At 34.3% G+C, this 20,036-nt stretch overlaps 1 protein-coding gene across 7 annotated transcripts in view; it reads left to right on the top strand.

Moving 5' to 3' along the window:
* Positions 1–20,036, top strand: part of CACNA2D1 (calcium voltage-gated channel auxiliary subunit alpha2delta 1) — a 498,928-nt gene that overhangs the window by 287,463 nt on the left and 191,429 nt on the right. The window lies entirely within an intron of this gene.

Below are 20,036 nucleotides of genomic sequence, written 5' to 3' on the forward strand. Positions count from 1 at the left end.
CCCCAAATCATTTCTCCAATCTTAGTGTTTCTATAAATGTCAGAGTTTATTACCTTAGAACTCAACAATTGGTGAAATCTAATAAATTTTATATTTTCACACTTTTATTTGAAAATCTGAGGTATTTATGTTTTGAGCATTTTGGGTTTTGAAACAAAGAACATTAGTTAGACTCAGGAGAGGATAGATTACAGAATGAAAGCTGTAATAAATTTAAAGTGTATGTCTGGCCCTATTGCTAAACTCTTTTTTCAAAATCCTGTGCTGAAAATGACTAGATCATATATTCAAGATGACTTAAACCTACTTCTTTGGCTAGGAGGGAAATGAAATGACCTGACAAAGAGTATCGGTGTTTCTGTTATTTTAATATCATAGATGTTGATCCTGAGGCTTCCCAGAATTGTCTCTATTTTTACCAGATTTTCTCTGAAGTTCCGATTCATAAATTTAATAACCTGGAATTTAATCCCCCAAATTTCTTCTGTCTCACAAGTCTTTGTTTGTGGTGGCAATGGGAAATGGTGGAATACATGGATATGGTGGAAGAAGACATGAATAATTTTGATCCACAAATCAATAAAATCACATTATAAACCATTTTCATCAAACTGCCCACAGATAAGCATGAAGAGAATGTTGTAGAAATTTAGATCATGGGATTTCTCTGGTGTGGGGGCTTTATATGGCCTACTTGATTTTGTTTCTTTTTACAGTATTCTGAAAATGTCAAGGATATTTCATTGATGATTATAAATTGTCTTGAGCCATGCTCTGTGACTCACAGTAAAAACAGCAATGACAAGAATAGCCAAGGTCTGGCTACAAAAGCATTGCTTGGCCGTGTTGCAAGCTTTGTGAATTTAGAAAGGTCGGCAATTGTACCATAATTCCTAACTATGGCTCGGAGAGCCATGGAGCCGCATCCTCCAACGGCTTTACATTCCTTTAGAAGATGTATGATTAAAGGCTAGTTGTTGAGCAAATTAAATTCATCAAAATATTTTTATTTCAAAGAATATAAAACATCTATTGTGTGGTTTGATAGGAAATTTAATTATGTTGATGCTAGTCAGTTTGGTAATGTGGAAACTATAACATTTAAGCAATTTTCATGACAGATTAATAATGCATTTATAAACAGGGGCCTTTGAGAAAAAGTTCAACCATATTTAACTCAAGAAAAAGATAAATCTACTCAGCTTTTCATTTCAATTTACCTGTTCATCTCACTTCACAAAGAAAAAGATTTTTAAAAAGTATTTAACAGCTTGATTATACTTGATATTATGCACATTGATCTCTCCTTTTTTAAAAGAAAATAAGTTTATTTACTATTATACTAAAATTGTAGTTCTTATATACTTTTAAAGATATACAGGCAAATAAAAAGGGGGAAGATATATAATTTCCTTTTTTAAAAATAAGTAGACTTACAATATATTATTTGCAAATGTAGGACAAAAGTTGATAATACAGAGAACTATTTGAGTTGCTTCAAGATTGATTTACCATGTTCTCCCTTGGAAAAGACTGATCTATAGCAGTAGTTTAACTTTAACTGCTTTCAGGCTCCCTTGGAGCTGTATTTGTGGCCCACAGTTGGGTTATAAAGGGCTTCCTCCTGGGATAACTGATACCATAAGTCAATAGAAACCTAGAGTAAAGAGAAGTCAACAAAACAAGTAACTAAATAGCCATGATGACACTGATTGTAACTAAATTTAAAAGCAAGATTTTCTGAATTAAAGTAAAAGCATGGAAAATTAAGTTAATCACATGGTATACCAACATATTTCATTTAAAATTATTTTTTAAAAGTATGCCATTAAGTATTATGTAATTACATTTCATGTACAAATATTTTAGATCTTATACATTAACACCAAATCTTATGATGATATAAAAATTCATATATAATTCTAAATCCACTTTTTAATTTTTAGTAAATTGAGTGTTACAAGAATTAGATGAGAAGGTAAGTAAAATACTTAATATTATCAATGTACAACTATTAACAGTATCAAAGTGAATACGTTGACTAGCATGCTGAATATATTTCTTAGTATTATTTTACTGATTACTTGACTGTGTTTTTCCTCAACTTGTAGTTGTCTGTTTCAGCTGCTCTTTGCGAAATAGTAATTAAGACAGTAATTTTTATACTCTTTCTTCATGCTGATGACATCTTATATTCTGTACCTTTTCACTCTTCGATTGTCATTTTTTTAAAATGTCATCAGCATTATGCTTTGGCTGGCTAGTAGCAGGGAGACTTGCGGAAGCAGAGACCACTTTAGAGTCAAATCTAGCTTTGATGAACCAATTTTCTGTTTGCTAATAGCAAAAAAATACCACATGGGAAGCTCCAGGAGAGAACCTTTTTATACAGAAGTTGAGAGACTTAGGATTTATTATTCTCCTAGTTAAATATGCTTGTTTATAAATATATTTATTTACACAAAAAATGTATGATATGTTTGTAGTGTTATATTAGTAAATGAAAATATAAATTTGCTCTAGAGGAAGTAACTTGAGCATTTGTGGTTGGTAGACCTGGATTCAGATTTCTTGTTTGGTATGTACTTACTTTGAGACATTGGCTTACCTCCCTGAACATTAGTTTCCTCATCTGCAAATTGTAATAATGTATATCTTTTTAATATTTGTGGTGAGTACTGTATGAAATGGTGTATTAGTTGGTTCTTGCATTGCTATAAAGAAATACCTGATACTGGATAATTTAAAAAGAAAATAGGTTTAACTGACTTATCGTTCCATAGGCTGTACAGGAAGCATAATGCTGACATCTGCTTGATTTCTGTTTTCTAGGGAGGTCTCAGGAAACTTACTATCATGACAGAAAGCAAGGGGGAGCAAGGCATCTCCTGTGGTGGGAGCAGGAGCAAGACAGAAAGGGGAGGAGGGAGGTACCACACACTTTACACACCAGTTCTACTGAGAACTCACTGTCATGAATACAGCACCAAGAAAGTGGTGCTGAACCATTCATAAGAAACTCCCCCATGATCCAGTCAGCTCTCACCAGGTCCCACCTGCAACACCGGTGATTACAATTTGACATGAGACTTGGGTGGGGACATAGATCCAAACCATATCAGATAGTTTTCATACTAAATCAATAAATGGATAGATACCCCATTATCATTATTGTTTATACCTTGTTTTACTAGAAATGATTTTACAAAGACCTACTAGTATTCATTTTTTATAAAAGGCAAAGATTTATACAATCTGAAGAGAAAACGGAATATGGCATTCAGTTTCTGAATCAAATTTTATGCCTCTACCTCTTTAATTTCAGCACAATACTCTTTTTCAGAATTTATGTGAGCATGTATTTTTTATGTGCATACCATATCTTTTTTTAAAATTTAAGCTCAGGGATATATGTATAGAACGTGTAGGTATTTTTACATAGGTATACATGTGTCATACTGGTTTGCTGCACCTATTGACTAGTCCTCTAAGTTCCCTCCCCTTGTCCCCCACCACACAATAGGCCCTGGTGTGTGTTGTTCCCCTCCCTGTGTCCATGTGTTCAACTTCCACTTAGGAGTGAGAACAGTGCATACCATACCTTTCTACTAATGGAAGGAAAATGGAGTACCAGTTATCTCAGGTTCTTTGTTCTCTGTACATGTACAAAACTTACATGCTTCTTGAAGCATTTGAGTGTTCTGCTGACAAATATTTTAAAAATTAAAAGTGATATTAGACTATTGTCTGCTTTTTATACAAATAGATATAATCATTACATATGCAGATATACGGGGCAGGGTGAGACACACAGACATCATGTGAAGAATCTTTTTCTGTTTGTTGAGAACTACATCCATTATATTTTTCATGGTTCTACAGGCTTTGGTTATAAGAAGAAGCTTATTGCTCACGGCAAAATCCCATTTATCCTTTTCATCAGATACAGAGAATCATGCTAGCGATCAAGATTTCCTTTTCTCCCAGTCTGTCAAGAAGCTTAACACAAGATTTAATGCTTAATTACAGGATTACAAGCTCTGCAACATTATCTTTTTTCTTCCTGCTAAGTGTTTCTCTTTAAAACTATTATCATTGAAATATTTATTTTTAACTGTGCTGTTCAATGGGTGTTTTTTTAATCGTTTGCTCTAAGAGTAGATTTGTATATCTTAGAACAATGATGCTTGGTAAGGTTTGGTTGAGGGAGGGAGGAATTTGACAACTTTTCATCAGAGCTGTTCAAAACAATTTTCTTGATATCCCTATACATAATCCAGTTATAAATCAATGACTAGTCAATTAAGCATCAAGAAGTGGTCATACAAAGCTATAGTTAAAAGCTTTAAGGCATTGGAATTTGTAGTCATGATTGTCACAAATAAGTTTATATTATATAGTTAGAGATTCTATTACATAATTCATCAATTTTAGATACCACTTTAGATCCAAGAGTCTTTTCAATGAAGACTGGAGAAAAATGGTTCCATGAGCAACTTTAGATTATGCAATTGAGCATTTGCCTTCTACTTATGGAAATTTGAACTTGAGTTTGTAATGATTAAACTTATTAGAAATAAGATCTAAAAATATTTTATTAATCATATATAATCTCTGACCTAGCTCTTTCAAGTTTCCTGTTTTGTTTATATATGACTTGCTTGCCTTTAGTGTCCAGATTTTTTTTCTCAGTTTTAATTCTTCATTAATTTCTGAGAGAGCTAGGCTCCTGGTCATCTCAACAGAATAACTGGTGGCAAGAAAACTTCAGAAAGGAAAACAGTTATTTAAGGGTCACTTAAAATGCTGAGTTTGCAGGTTTTGCCAAGGTCTCAGCCTTTCATATACCTTTGACATTAAAAATAGTGCCTGTCTGAAAGTAATTTCATTTGATCTAGTGTGCCAGTTTAGAAGGATTGCATAGTCTACTTTGAGTATAACTGCCTGGCTGATCAGGTCACAGAAATCAGCCTAGGTGATCAGTGGGATGGCAGATATAGCCATGTTTTTCTCTTATGAATGTTCTCAAAAGTTAATAAATTACTAAATTACCATTGCAACCATTTTATTGCCTTATTATATTTCAAAATGAGAAATTAAATGAACAATGCCCAATAATTCTTCTATATGTAAAATTGGAAGTACCATTGAAGCATGTAATGCATTTAACTAAAGAGTTATTCCAGTTTTCAAAAACAGAAATATACCTTGGCCTTTCTGGGTAATTATGTTTTCTAAGGGCTGGAGCTGTTTGCAATTTTGATGTTACTCCTTTGAGATCATGTTCCTGACTTAATTTCAAAGCTAGTATTTAGTGATGTAGCATTCTCCGCTTCCCAATTTCTGCAATAATATTGAATTTTAAAATTTATCAGAAATAATGTAAAATTTGTATAAATGATATAATACTATCTCATAAATGAAAGTTGCCAGATTTAGTACAGAAAAACACAGGGTTCCCAGTTACATTTGAATTTCAAGTAACTATACCTTTTGTAGAAGTTTGGAATATACTTTTACTAGAAAGAATTTATCATCCAATTTAATTGGATGTCCTGTATTTTTCCTGATAAACCTATTACTGTTAATATTTTCTCAAAGTTTTACGTTTTCTCAAGTATTAACCTTTTCTCAAGGTTTTAAGAAAATTCTTAGCCTGAGCTCAACTTCGTATATTAAGATCTAATTTTTTTTGGTGGGGGGAGAAATCTCTAAACAATTTCTAGATAATAATAGACCAATTATATTAATATAACTGTGGTTTTTGTATCGTTTACATTATGATAAATGAAAAGCATATTATTATATTAACACTTATAAGCTTTGGTTAGTCATTTTTAGGTTTTGCTTGTCCTCTATAAATATATAGCGTGATACATTTAACTTTGAAATATAAAGCTTAGATGTAATCTCACTTGATCTGCTTTCAGTTCACTTGTTCTTCTTATGTGTTTCTAGATCTGCTATGTTTTTACTAAACAGTCCATGAAAGTGGACAAAAATATGCAACACGTTGGAGGAAAAAAACATCTCCTTCTAGTTTTGTAGAGAGGGAATTGTGTCTATAAAGGTTAATTAGGTGCTAATACATTTTCTTCGTTCTTCTCAGCTGAATATTAACTTTGAAATTGCTTGATTCTTTAAATGTAAAATATTTTTCATACTGAGTTTCTTATGTGCTAGAAAGAAGTTAATATGATCAAAAGATGAGTATGTTGATGTGTTCCTTTGTTCAATAACACATCTGGAATCACAGTTTAAAATGTAGACAACTCTATAATTGACTCAGCTTCTCTGCAGTATTTTTGCTCTCCACTGAAGTGACACCAGCCTCTTATGATTGAAGTAGTTTTATTTCGTTCTTTAGCTATTCAGTTTATCTTCTTTTTACCTCAATTTCCTATTTAAAAACCATCCAAATTTCTTCATTTATACTGCTCTGAATTTGGAATTCTTTGCCTAATTGATAAATGAGAAGCCAAAACAACTTAGGATGGATTGATTTGTTTGCAAGCACGGTCTAAGAATTGCACCAAGAAAAAGAATGTAGATTTTTTAATTTGTCATTCAGTGTATCTGTATTGCCATGATTCAGCCTTTCCTTGGTACAACTTTGTCTGTAATTTTTTTGGAAATGTATATAGACCTTCATTTACTACTCTAAAGAAAAGAAAATGTTGCATTTGTTAAACAATTATGCATTTTGAAATTAAAATAACTACTATGAAAATATGCCTGAGGAATGAAGCATGGTCCACAGAATTCCCTTTCCTTGACTCTCTTTTACTTTTTTCTTTTAAATTTGGACAAGAGATGAAATAAAGTATACAATTTAGTGCCTCTCTTTTACTTTTTTCTTTTAAATTTGGACAAGAGATGAAATAAAGTATACAATTTAAGACTATGTTGAGAGACTTTTGAATTTGTTGAGAATCTTTTGGATTGTTGCTTTTGGAAATTAACATTTTAACAATTATGCATGTTTTAATTTTAAAAAAGACAGATTATCTCTGAATCACTAAACAGTTTGAATTTAAAAAGCTATTTGAAATATAACTTAAATACAGTTACTAAAACTAGGCTAAAGAAACCTAAGCTATTAGAAATTTTTGTTTCCAAGCAATTATAAAGTGCTTCTACAATGTCTGAAGCTATTTCATTTTTTTTCCTTCTGTAACAGCCTTCCTCTCTTTGTACTGTTAACAATTTTTTTTTTTTTACAAAGAAACAGTACAGATTTAAACTGTAATCTATGCTCTATAAAAAACATTGATTTCTACTTTAGTTAAATACAAATGAATGTCATTTAATTATATTAATGAAAGAGAGCAGCAATTGATCTATAGCAGGTAATTTATGTCATAATGGGGAATTTGCCAGCTTGTATTTGGTAGGTGTAAAGGGGTTGATTTAGATTAGTTTGCGGATGTTTCTATTGCAAACATTTATCCTTGGAACATAGTCATTACTTTTCAAGAATAAATGAATATACCTTAACTTGACCTTTCAAGATAGAAAAAATAAATGATGCAGAGGTTTTTCCTTTTACAGTTTTACATGCTTCTACAAAAATATGTACGGGAGGTTTCAAAATTTTTTTTTTTTCTTAAGGGAAAGCTTTGCTTTGTTTTCGGAATAGGAGAGATGCCTCTTTAAGTTCTGTTGGGTGCTCACATGAGAAGCAAACTAATCCATGGCCTACTGGGGGAAAAAAAGTAGATGAACCCAGCTACCAGTTTGTGTTTTTGTTTGTTTGTTTGTTTGTTTGTTTGTTTTGTTTTGTTTTGATGTGATCTAAAGCAAAGCAGTTAGTGGAAACACCAAACCTTAAAGATGGAAGGATTCTAGAGACCGTATTTGTCAACTGAATCTTCATGTCACGGGGGAGGAACCAAAGCCTCGGGAAGCCACATTGCTAAACTAGTCAATGCTTAAAGTCCTTTAAGCGTTTAACCATGTGCTCAGTAAGCATTTTAAAACACTCGCTGTGTGCCTATAGTAGATGCTGTGTTGGTTCCCCGCCCACATCTCCGCAGCGCATGCACACACACACGTACATGTAGACGCGCAGACAGACGGACAATTTTTTTTTTTTTTTTTTTTTTTTTTTTTTGAGGCGGAGTCTTGCTGTGGAGCCCAGGCTGGAGCGCAGTGGCGCAATCTCGGCTCGGCTCACTGCAAGCTCCGCCTCGCGGGCTCACGCTATTTTCCTGCCTCAGCCTTCCCAGTAGCTGGGACTACAGGCGCCCGCCACCACACCTGGCTAGTTTTATTTATTTATTTATTTATTTATTTATTTATTTATTTATTTATTTATTGTATTTTTAGTAGGGATGGGGTTTCACCGTGTTAGCCAGGATGGTCTCAATCTCCTGACCTCGTGATCCTCCCACCTCGGGCTCCAAAGTGCTGGGATTACAGGCGTGAGGCACTGCTCCTGGGCACACACATACTCATAGCTTCCTACTCTAAGTGTCTGCGCATCTTGGCCTTGAGGGCTTTCTCAGGTGGCCAGAATGTGCAGGAGTGAACACTCAGTGACAGTTGGTATGGGCGGATACTACCTGAGCCTCCGCATTCTTAGGAAATGACAGTTTTGAGTGAAATTCCATATAGCTTCCCAAGGTTCCTAGGGAAACAGCCCCAGTTGTCCACCTACTCTTGACCACAGATTGTGTGCCTTGGTGTGTCACTTCTCTACTCTCCTATTGGTGTCTCCTGGGATCACCTCCCAAATAAATTACCTATGCTCAAATCCTAATCTCAGTGTCTATTTCTAGGGAACCAAACCTAGGACAGTGTTAAAAACCAGTCAATGAACATCTTATCTATAGAATATTAAGAGAATTCGTCAGATGATTCAACGACCTTATGAGGGAGGCAGGCTTGTTTAGTAGTTAATGGCGTCTAAGCTGTGATGGGCTCAAAGATGACTGAGGGGGTAGTCTCTCAGGGCTCAGGCAGGTGATCACACTATGGTGCGGTGAGTGCACAGACTGAGGCAGGGAGTGCAGCCAATCCCTGACTCAAATACTTGTCCATTTAGTCAATACAACAAACCAGTGATGTGTAGTGACTCTTCTCTCTGATTTATAGAGTGGGGAAATACAAGAAGGTTCAATGAGAGGCATTAAGAAGGGTATCTGGCCGGGCATAGTGGCTCATGCCTGTAATCCCAGCATTTTGGGAGGCTGAGGTGAGTGGATCCCCCGAGGTCAGGAGTTTGAGACCAGCCTGGCCAACATGGTGAAACCCTTTCTCTACTAAAAATAAAAAATTAGCTGGGCGTGGTGGAGGGTGCCTGCAATCCCAGCTGCTTGGGAGGCTGAGGCAGGAGAATCACTTGAACCTGGGAGGCGGAGGTTGCAGTGAGCCAAGATTTCACCACTGCAGTCCAGCTGGGCGACAATAGCAAAACTCCATTCAAAAAAAAAAAAAAGGTTATCCGATTTTGACATGAAGCAGGGGTGCTGGGGAATTTTCTGCAGCAAAGAAAACTTCCTGGATGCACCTTTATTTTATTTAATAATGGAAAGTCTTTATTCCAGACTCCCGATAGAAAACGTGACAAATTTCTCCCAAACACACCTCCTTCCCTCTCCCACTGTTTTCTACCTATAATGGGAGCCAGTCCATATATATGTCACTTTTAGCTCTTTCCTTCAGCTTTTCTTTTGCTCTTTCAACTCAACTTTGGAAATTCTCAATATTCCTTTTTCTTTTTTTTTTCTTTCTTTTCTTTTCTTTTTTTTTTTTTTTTTTTTTTTTTTTTTGAGACAAAGTCTCGCTTTGTCACCCAGGCTGGAGTGCAGTGGCCAGATCTCAGCTCACTGCAAGCTCCGTCTCCCGGGTTTACGCCATTCTCTTGCCTCAGCCTCCCGAGTAGCCGGGACTACAGGCGCCCGCCACCTCGCCTGGCTCGTCTTTTTTTTTTATTTTTTAGTAGAGACGGGGTTTCACCGTGTTAGCCAGGATGGTCTCGATCTCGATCTCCTGACCTCGTGATCCACTCATCTCGGCCTCCCAAAGTGCTGGGATTACAGGCTTGAGCCACCGCTCCCGGCCATATTCCTTTTTCTAGTAGGGAGGAACATCCCTTGTTTCATATCCTGACTTTTTTTTTTTTTTTTTTTTTTCTGACTATGCCTCATCATTTAGACTTCTTAGTTTTTTGTCTTATATGTAAAATCATCTAGTTTTGAAGCTTATAAATCTCTTTTCTACTTTAATAAGCCTTACTTTTAAGTCTATTGCCTTATAGGAACATAATGCAGTATCCAAGCTGAACAGTGATATATTTGTTTTAGCTGTTACCACTTTCACAGAATAGTGATGCCAGCATAAATTAATAATTATTCTATTTGATTATTGTTGTTAATCTCTTGCTGTGCCTAATATATAAATTAAACCTTGTAAGTTTGTATAACATAGGAATATTATCTATATCTGCAGTGTCAGGCCTTTACTGGAACGTGTTGGAAGTTTCTCCTGGAGATGAGCAAGGAGTACTGTATATATGTGACTGTTTATTTCATAAGTGACACATAATAAATGTCCCTGTACTACCCTTTCTTTCCTATCCTACATATCCCTGTAAGCCCGATGAAAGATGAATGAAATTGATGTAGTGATTACCAACCAAATGTTCTTCGAGGCTCTGATTCTGAACAGATTATTTTAAACTAAGTTATTCATTGACTATAATGTTAATCCTCATATTTTGTTTTAGTTGGATACTAATCTGGAGTTGATAGTCATTAATCTGGAAAGGAAAGGCTAATATTACCATTGGACAGATTAACAACTCTCTTGCTAAGACATCATATATTATGATCAAGTACTGCTGACCTTGATCGCGAGTCAAGAAGATCTGTGGGGTGTCTGAGTCAATAGGAAGAAACATAAGAAATGAAATATTTTGGAGGATTAAATTTTAATGCTTTAGATGATTATATCTGAAGCTTCATTGGAGTTACAGATTAAAAGAGGTTAAAGCCAGTTCCACAGCATTTATGAATGTGTTTGTTCAGTTCTGGAATGAGGTTCCTGGGAGATTTGGTGCCTGAGGAAAATAATGTATTTACCTTCTCATATTCTACCTTTGCTCTTCTCATAGAGATTAAATCATATATTTATTGATATCGTTTGGAGCACCAAAATAGCTTACAGGCAGACTCCTATTAAAGTTTATCAGATGAAGAAATAAATTGATATAGCTCTTAATGTTTAATAGGAATTGATCTCCTTTGAAGTTCAAGAGCCAACGAACTCTGAAATCAGTCTACTCGGAATTTCTCCTTGATTTCCTGTAAGAGTGAAAGTAGCCTACCTTTTAACTTATTTGAGCTTTTGTAAAACTCTATACTTTTTTTCGACTGTGATGCATTATGTGTATGTGTGCAGGGGTGTGTGTGTGTGTGTTATTTAGAATTTCTAATAGCTTCCTTTTTCTATTTATTTATTTATTTGTTTATTTATTTATTTATATAGAGATGGGAGTCTTGCTGTCACCCAGGCTGGAGTGCAGTGGCGCTATCTTGGCTCACTACAACCTCTGCCCCTGGGATCAAGTGATTCTGCTGCCTCAGCCTCCCAAGTAGCTGGGATTACAGGTGTGTGCCACCACACCCAACTAATTTTTGTAGTTTTAGTAGAGACAGGGTTTCACCTTGATGGCCAGGCTGGTCTTGAACTCCTGACCTCAGGTGATCTGCCCCCCTCGGCCTCCCAGAGTGCTGGGATTATAGGACTGAGTCACAGCACCTGGCCAAATTTCTAATAGTTGCTCATAGGCCTGTCATATTCATTTACTCATTTATCAGCCCTTTCAATAGCACTTCATACAGCATTCCAGACACTGCTAGCATTGAGTATACACACAATAGAACATTGTCTCTACTCAAATTGTAGTAGCTTGATCTTCTTACCTTTAAAATATATATATATATACTTATGTAGAAGCAATGAGCAGTTCCTTTTAGTGAAGGTCATGACTGTTTCTTTCCTCTAGGGAGATATTTCCATTTGTGTCACCAGCATGATAGTACAGCTCTGGGCTGTAGTACATGAGTATCTTTGCAGTTAGGTTATTAAACATAATAAAGACACATGGATCTATTATGTTTCACTGTGACTACTTCTCTTAGATGTCTTTGGCTTGTAGATTGGTTAATGTGCTGGACAACTTATGAAGTGATACTTTAATTTACAGGCACCATAATGGCAACTTAAAAGAATAAGCAGACTAAAATATTACAATTAAGCAATTGAAAATACCTCATGAAGAAATGTAAAGTGATATGTGGTAAAAGTAACAGAAGCAAGCTTACAAAAGGCCAAAATTATTTTCTAGTTTTGTTGTTCTTCCAGTAAGCTAAATAATAATAATTTTAAATTTATATTTTAATGTAGATTATAAGACAAAGTTAAAAGAATAGATAAAATTAATGAATGTGTCTCAAAGATTAACTATTAGGTAAACTATTTGGAGTTTACCTAATACATATGGGTATATATATGTGTATATATATACCTAGTACATATAGGTATATATATGTATGTGTGTATATATAATTGTGTGTGTATAATATATATATACAGAATGTGTGTGTGTGTATATATAAAATTTATATGTGTACTTTATATATACATATATGCATATACATATACATAATTCACTGTCTCTAAGATGTAGGTCCTGCCTGCAGGAGGTGTAAGTATTTGATTAGGGATAAGAAGACTCAGTTTAACTGTTGCTAGTCTTAGCTTTTCAATACATAAAGTTGACATTGAAAATATTTAACTCACTGGGTTACCTTTAGTAATCAGGGTCTCAACAAACATGTGTTTAGGTTTCTAACCTAAATCAGGCTGAGTATGTGTACAAAGCTCAATGCTTATTTATTCTTATGAAAGAATGCTGAAAATTCAAAGAAGGAACAGATTATGTTTCAATATAATCCATACATTGTTGAATCACACTAGCAAAATCATTTTACTTCAACCTTTTTAAATAAAACTCTGATATTCAAGCGTACAATCAAAATGTAGACTTATTTGATTTTTATGCAACTAATTTTAAAGGCTAGTGAAGAGTTGATGTAAAAAATGATCCATCATTTAAAAAATGGTAATGATTACTGGTATATGACTTATAAAATATTAAGTTCGCAGTAGGTGATTTTTGACCTATAGTTCATTAGAGAAATGTTAGAAAAATATTAAAATGGTTTGTATTTATATAGGAGCTAAGGAAACATTGAACTTGGCTTCTTTGATGTATTTTCTTAACCTTCTGCTAGAATTTTAAATTTTAGGTGAAAAATATTTCATGCCAGAACACATCTGAGTTTTTATTCCACAAATTCTCTTAGTTGCATTTTGCAAATTACCTGAATGTGTTTAAATAAAAGATGGATACACAGGGGAGAAAAAGGGGATGAAGAAGAAATGGAATTCTTAATGAATCAGCAGGACACAGATTTAGGAGTTAGTTCTAGAACACTGAAATTCTCATAAAGTTACAAATAAAAATTAAACTTTAAGCAAATAATACTGTTAGTAATAGAAAATCAGATTCGAAGAAAATATTTTGGAAAGTACGTTATTAGTATCAGTACTATCGAATGTGTTAGAAACCAAATTCTTACTAGCTTAAGAAAATTAAATGATTTGTCCCATAACCATGAAGCCAACAGATGAAGGAAGCCTCAAGGATTCAGGCTGTAACCGGCTCAACTTGTACAACTATAACTATGCCTAGACCTATTACACCCAAAGAAATAGAGAGATGGAATACAGTTATTGAATATATTTAGGTACTTGTTAATTTCTGTCATCAGAGAAGTGGGGTGATGTGATTTACTAGCCAGACAGAATCACATGATTAGATTGGGTGAATAAACAGTTTCTGAAAAGCTGTAGGATTTCTGAATAGAAAAACATTTTACCAAACAATGCTACATGTTTGTTACAGTTTTGAAAACATATAAACTCCTGATTTACTGGTGTGTAATTTTCTCCAGCAAGATTGGGCAGTTTGAATGTTGGGATGGACAAGCAAACTTTTAGGTTAATACAAGCTGAAAGTTTCTGTAGGCAGTAATGAATGATGATTGATATGTGCAGGTGTACACGTAGATACGAAAGAGTACGGAATCACACAGGTCTGGAGCATAGTAACACATTTGGTGGACAGGATGCATATAAGCCCTTTCCACTCCAATTAATTACCATTTGCATTAGGCTTTGTTATAAATCATCTCATTTGGTGTATCAGATTAAAAAGCATAACAGCAACTAGTAATTTTATTTCTTCTCCACTCTGCTATGTGGAATCTTTGAAGATAATACTTTAAATAGACACATTGCATCCTAACTGATCTAAGAAAATAAAATTATAATTTACATTACTTCATGTATAAGTAGGTATTAACTAAAGTTAATAGATAAATTCTGTGGATGTATATTCCTGATATTTTTCATATATATAAAGTAGTTAACAATTATGGGGCATACATTGTATGCCATGCACTGTACTTAACACTTTAAATCAATTATCTTATTGTCTCTTGTCACATAATATGAATTCAGGTTTATCATGTCTTCAGTTCAGTTATATGGTAACACTGATCTCTAGATGGACCTGTGCCCATTTTTATTTTTTCTTTTCATCCTCTAAATTATGTGCTTTCTCAATATGTTCATGTTTTCCAAACTTCAAACAAATATAATGACAAGTAAAAAATACTTTTTTTCCTGGACCACTGTCTTAAAAGTGATTCACTCACATTCATGTCCCTCCTTGCCACTGACACGCACACACAGCCACACACACATACATGTTCCTAAGTTCTTTTATTCACACAGTGTTACAGTGCTGTTGATTGAACTCATCCCATGTACAACAGTTGATATGGACAAAATAGCAGTGGTTGGTAAGTCAAATTGCTACAAATGTATTTCCAGAAAATTTGAGTTATAAATGATTTTAGTTAAACAGTGTAGATGTTGGCCGGCATGAATCATTAACGTAACTTATTTTTAATGAAGTGTCTCTACAATGTTTAACCAATTGACTTCATATTTGGAACTCAGGAGTGATAAAAATGACAATAAGATTGCAATATTTTGTAAAAGTGACTTTAGCAGACAGGACAGTTGCCCAAAATTTGTCAGGCTGTGAATCATGTGCAGAGCTGAGTATAACCAAGAAAAGAGAATTCGTAGATTGGACAGGAAGTTAGTCTCTATTTGAATTTTGAATGTGTCATATATTTTAATTGTTGACTATAAAATCTTAATTTTCAGTTGCAATATTTAAGCCTTTTTCCTGGCAACATCTTAGTTCCATGGGGAAGTTTTGCATGTCTGCCTCAGATTTTTAACATAAACTATTCATCAGAGGCCCACATTTGTGGGCAAGTGGCATGCAAGGAGCTGTCACTCACAATGCACGTTTTTAAGATGGAAAGGCCTATTTTGCTCAGTTTTAATTTTTGACTCCCAATAGACAATGTGGTACTAAAGTAATTTATCTCTCAACTTGCTAGGGGATGTTTTAAATTTCAGTAAGCAGCAGTATTATATTAGCATGGACCATTTGGGCCAATTTGTTTCAAGGAGATAATAAATAACTAAACTGCATGGTTAAAAAATCAGAAACAAAACAATTTGTTCTTGTCATCTGGTGGTGCTTAAATTATGAAAAATAGCTCTCTGAAGGCTTAATCCCTGAATCTAGTTTGAGGCTGTTGCTGACTTTATTCTGTCATACTGCACATAATGCCTTGAAATCCACTGAAAACCTGTGTGTTTGAGTGTGAAATACCTTCCAACATGCTGTTGTTTAATAATTTGCATAAAGACATTTAGGCTGAAGGATAATAGAGAAACAAGATTACTCTGTCATTTGTGCCTATGGTAATTAGTTTATATGCCATAGTTTTAATTAAAGTATTAAATGATACTGGTATAACAGTACTTTCTGGAGAAGGGACCGAGAGAATTTTTAGTAATAAGACAGAAACACACACATGCTCAAACTGATCAACAGAGGGGCAAAGTCTTGACTATCTTAAGTTCTTAATTCTCAACTATTTTGAAAACTGGAAAGTTTTAGTTTATGTGGTCATGTCATCCAATCATAATGAGATATTTTTCATATACAAGAGGTCAGCTCCTTGCCACAGACGAGTTGGAGGGTGAACACTTGCTCCCTGTGGTCAGGGTGTAGATTTGATTCATCTTTGTTTCTCCAGTACTTAGCATGGAGAAGGTTGCCAAAGCAATTGTTCAATGAGTGGGATGTGGCTCCCTCGATTCATGTTGAAGCCCGAAAATCTCCCTGTACAAAATCTAAGTGGGATAGGAACAGGACACTGGGTTAAGGGAGAAAGAATTCAGCTGAGACTTTTTCCTCTTCTCCTTTAATTTTATCCACTTAAGGCATTTAACTTTTTTTTTTTTTAATTTCCTCCCCTAATTTTCTATTAGCACAGAATTCATTTTAAGTAAAACTCATGTCTGTAAAAGCATCAGAACAGAATTTGGTTGATTCAGTGTGAATTGTCTTTTATTCCTAAGAATTGTCCTTTATCCCAATCCTGTTAAGATTGGTTCTGAATATATTTTGGTGACTCAGTGATTTGAAAAACTCCTAGTGAAAGACTGATTTAGTTAACATAGCTGCACATATCTTAATACATTTCTAAATGGCAAAAAGATAGCTATGAATGAATTGATATGAAAGAGAATGACTGCTTCTCCAAAATATGATTTTTCTCAAAATTATAGTTGAAATTGTTTCTGAGCCAAATAATTCTGAAACCTTCCAAACAAAAATCACAAACAAATAATTGCAATTTTTTTTTTTTTTTTTTTTTTTTTTCTGAGAATCCGACTCTGTAACCTGTGCTGGAGTGCAGTGAAGCTATCTTGGCTCACTGCAAGCTCCGCCTCCCGGGCTCACGCCGTTCTCCTGCCTCAGCCTCCTAAGCAGCCAGGACCATAGGCGCCCGCCACCACGCCCAGCCAGTTTTTTGTATTTTTTGGTAGAGACAGGGTTTCATCGTGTTAACCAGGATGGTCTCAATCTCCTGACCTCGTGATCTGCCTGCCTCGACCTCCCAAAGTTCTGGGACTACAGGCGTGAGCCACCACGCCCTGCCAATTGCAATTTTTTTTTTTTTTTAATAAGAAAATATGATGAACTGAGACGTGGAAAATATTTTTATGTGGTGATATAAATTAAGTGCTCTTTGAATGTTTGGCATTTATTTTAATGTCATGTTGTGAAAAGGTGAATTTGGTTGACAGAGGAGATGCAGAGTTAGTTGCTTCAACTCATGATGCCCTGTATAAATTTATTCTTTTTAAAATTGATCAAGTGAGCTTTTCTGTTTCATGAAATAAGGGAATAATGAACTGTATATGCTATGAATGAAAATTTGGGGTTTGAGAAAGAAAAGCATATTTATCATATGAGGTTTATAAAAATGCTCCTAAGCCAAAAGCAATATCCCATTTTTGGGTGAAGAAGAAATTTAGTTTTAAGGTATTGGACATAATTGGTTGCATATTCCACTAAGGTCTATGTTCTCTTCTTAAAATGTGACAACCTGTCTAAGCTCGCATATTTGAGTAAATGCTTTCTCATTTTGTTGTTTTCTATAAAAAGTCAGTTTTGTTTTTTTCATTGATATTTTGACCATGTAAATGAATGACATATTGAGAAAGAACTCTTTTAAAATGGAAATGTCAAGTCCAGGCACAGTGGCTCATGCCTGTAATCCCAACACTTTGGGTGGCTGAGGTGCACTGATCACTTGAGGTGAGGGGTTCAAGACCAGCCTGATCAACATGATAAAACACGATCTCTAATAATAATAATAATAATAATAATAATAATAGCCAGGTGTGTTGGCAAATGCCTGCAATCCCAGCTATTTGGGAGGCTGAGGCAGGAGAACTGCTTGAACCGGGGAGGCAGAATTTGCAGTGAGCCGAGATCGTGCCATTGAACTCCAGCCTGGGTGATAGAGTGAGACTCCATCTCAAAAGAAAAAAAAAAAATGAAATGTCAAATACTTAGTTATAAGAAAGGCTTATGGATGAGTATGGTTGAATATGGATGTTTGACATGCAATATAATTTTATGACTAATATATATTTGTTTCTTCAGTTTACTTAAAAACTCAGCATTTGGAATTATATGCAATTCAGAATCCAGAAAGTCTTGTACAAATTCATAATACTTAAGTAAAGTTTGCAATGCACCTTTACAATTACAACTTTAAAAGCAATATAGACTTTCAGAGTTGAGAGTGCTCATCATTATACCATGGATCCTCATAATATAGTTTCTGAAAGAAGAGATAAGTAACAAGTTTTGTAGAATGTTGTACACAAAAAAAGGTTAAAAAAACCATTTGGAAGTTCTCAGATAAACTTAGATATTTTTAATTCTTAATTTTACTTAATTTTAGTTTCATGCATAGCTCTTAACAGAATCAAAATACTTAGTTTATATCAACACTTAGTTTATATCAATACTGGCACTTAAAAAATCATACTTGTAACCCTTCTGACACTAGGTGAAATACTCTTAATCTTAGCCTTAATCAATAATGATTATTTATATTTTATTACTAGGAAATACATTTACTAACCATTAATTCTGGTACCATGGACCAAGTGTAATCCTACATACATAGGTTGTTTTATGCAGCTGATCTGTATCCATTATTTTACCAAAAGAGTAGGAGTTGATAGTTTGACTTATTTTTTGCCTTTCTTGGCACAACGGTGTGTGCATATAGATATTAGTGAGCATCTGTTGAAAATGACGATGTTGACCTACTTGAAATTCAATGCAGCCTCACCTTGTTTTCTGCATGTTCCCATTCCGTTAATATAAACAAGCAGATGGCAGAAAATAAAGTCTAAAATGAAGATGAACTTATTCAGTGCTTTAACTTTTCGTAGAATCCACATTTTAAATTGAAAATTGTCTCCTAAGTATAAACTGCAGAGGTACAAGCAGGATCAATAAACTAGTAATTAGGTTTGGGTCTCAGGTGGATTCAGAAGATTGTCTTGCTTTGTACATGTGATGAGCTCTGCTTTTTATTTTAACTGTTATGAAACTAATGCTATAAAAAAATGTTTCAGGAATTAGAATTTTTATGCATGTTAAAAATTTTAGCTACTAAATAATTCTTTTGGAAATCAATTAAATAATGTAAAATAATGTAAAACTTTTAGTTATTCTAAATGAAATTCAAACTCATCGGTTTCAGTTTCTATTATGAATCATATGTTCTGATATTTATATCATTTTTGGTTTGTTCGGTCTTCATAGAGACCTCTATATTTTATAGAGTTTCAGTCTTGTGGTATGTTTCTCAAACAAGAAGAGGCAGATTTCTGTGATAAATACACTGAGAAAACACAATGTATTTTCCTTTTGGAGATGTATAATGTACAGTCATACATTGTCTCTGTGAAGTTCTGCCAGAAAGAGACAATTTTAACTTTATTATTTTCTAAAGCCATATGATCATGGAATGCTTTTGCCTGCATAGCAACCATTAATATCTTGAAGAAGTAGTGATTTTTGCGGGGGAGGGGGAAAGGGACTACACTTTGAGAAGCACTAATTTAGTGAACTTTTCCCAAGTAATTTCTGTTTTAAAAATTGTGTATTATATGCTTTTAATAAAATTTTACAGCATCTATGTGTTTGGATGTTTAAGAGGCAGAGAAAAATATGTGTTCACATCGTAATGAGTTTACTACTTGAAGACATGGAAGATGAACTATATCTTCAATCAGTTTGGAATAAGACAGAAATCAGTATAAGTGGATTATTTTTACACTGCATAGAACTAGCCTCAGAGACACACAGAGTAGTAGTTTTAAATTCCTGACAGTCATTTTATTAATCCATTTCCATTTTTCCTTTGTAACATAGTTTATAGCCCTAATTTATATTTATTGTATTTAATAATCAGGAACACTGATGGCTAGCAGAGTCA

The sequence above is a fragment of the Macaca fascicularis genome, chromosome 3, assembly GCF_037993035.2.
Source record: "Macaca fascicularis isolate 582-1 chromosome 3, T2T-MFA8v1.1".
NCBI lineage: Eukaryota > Metazoa > Chordata > Mammalia > Primates > Cercopithecidae > Macaca > Macaca fascicularis.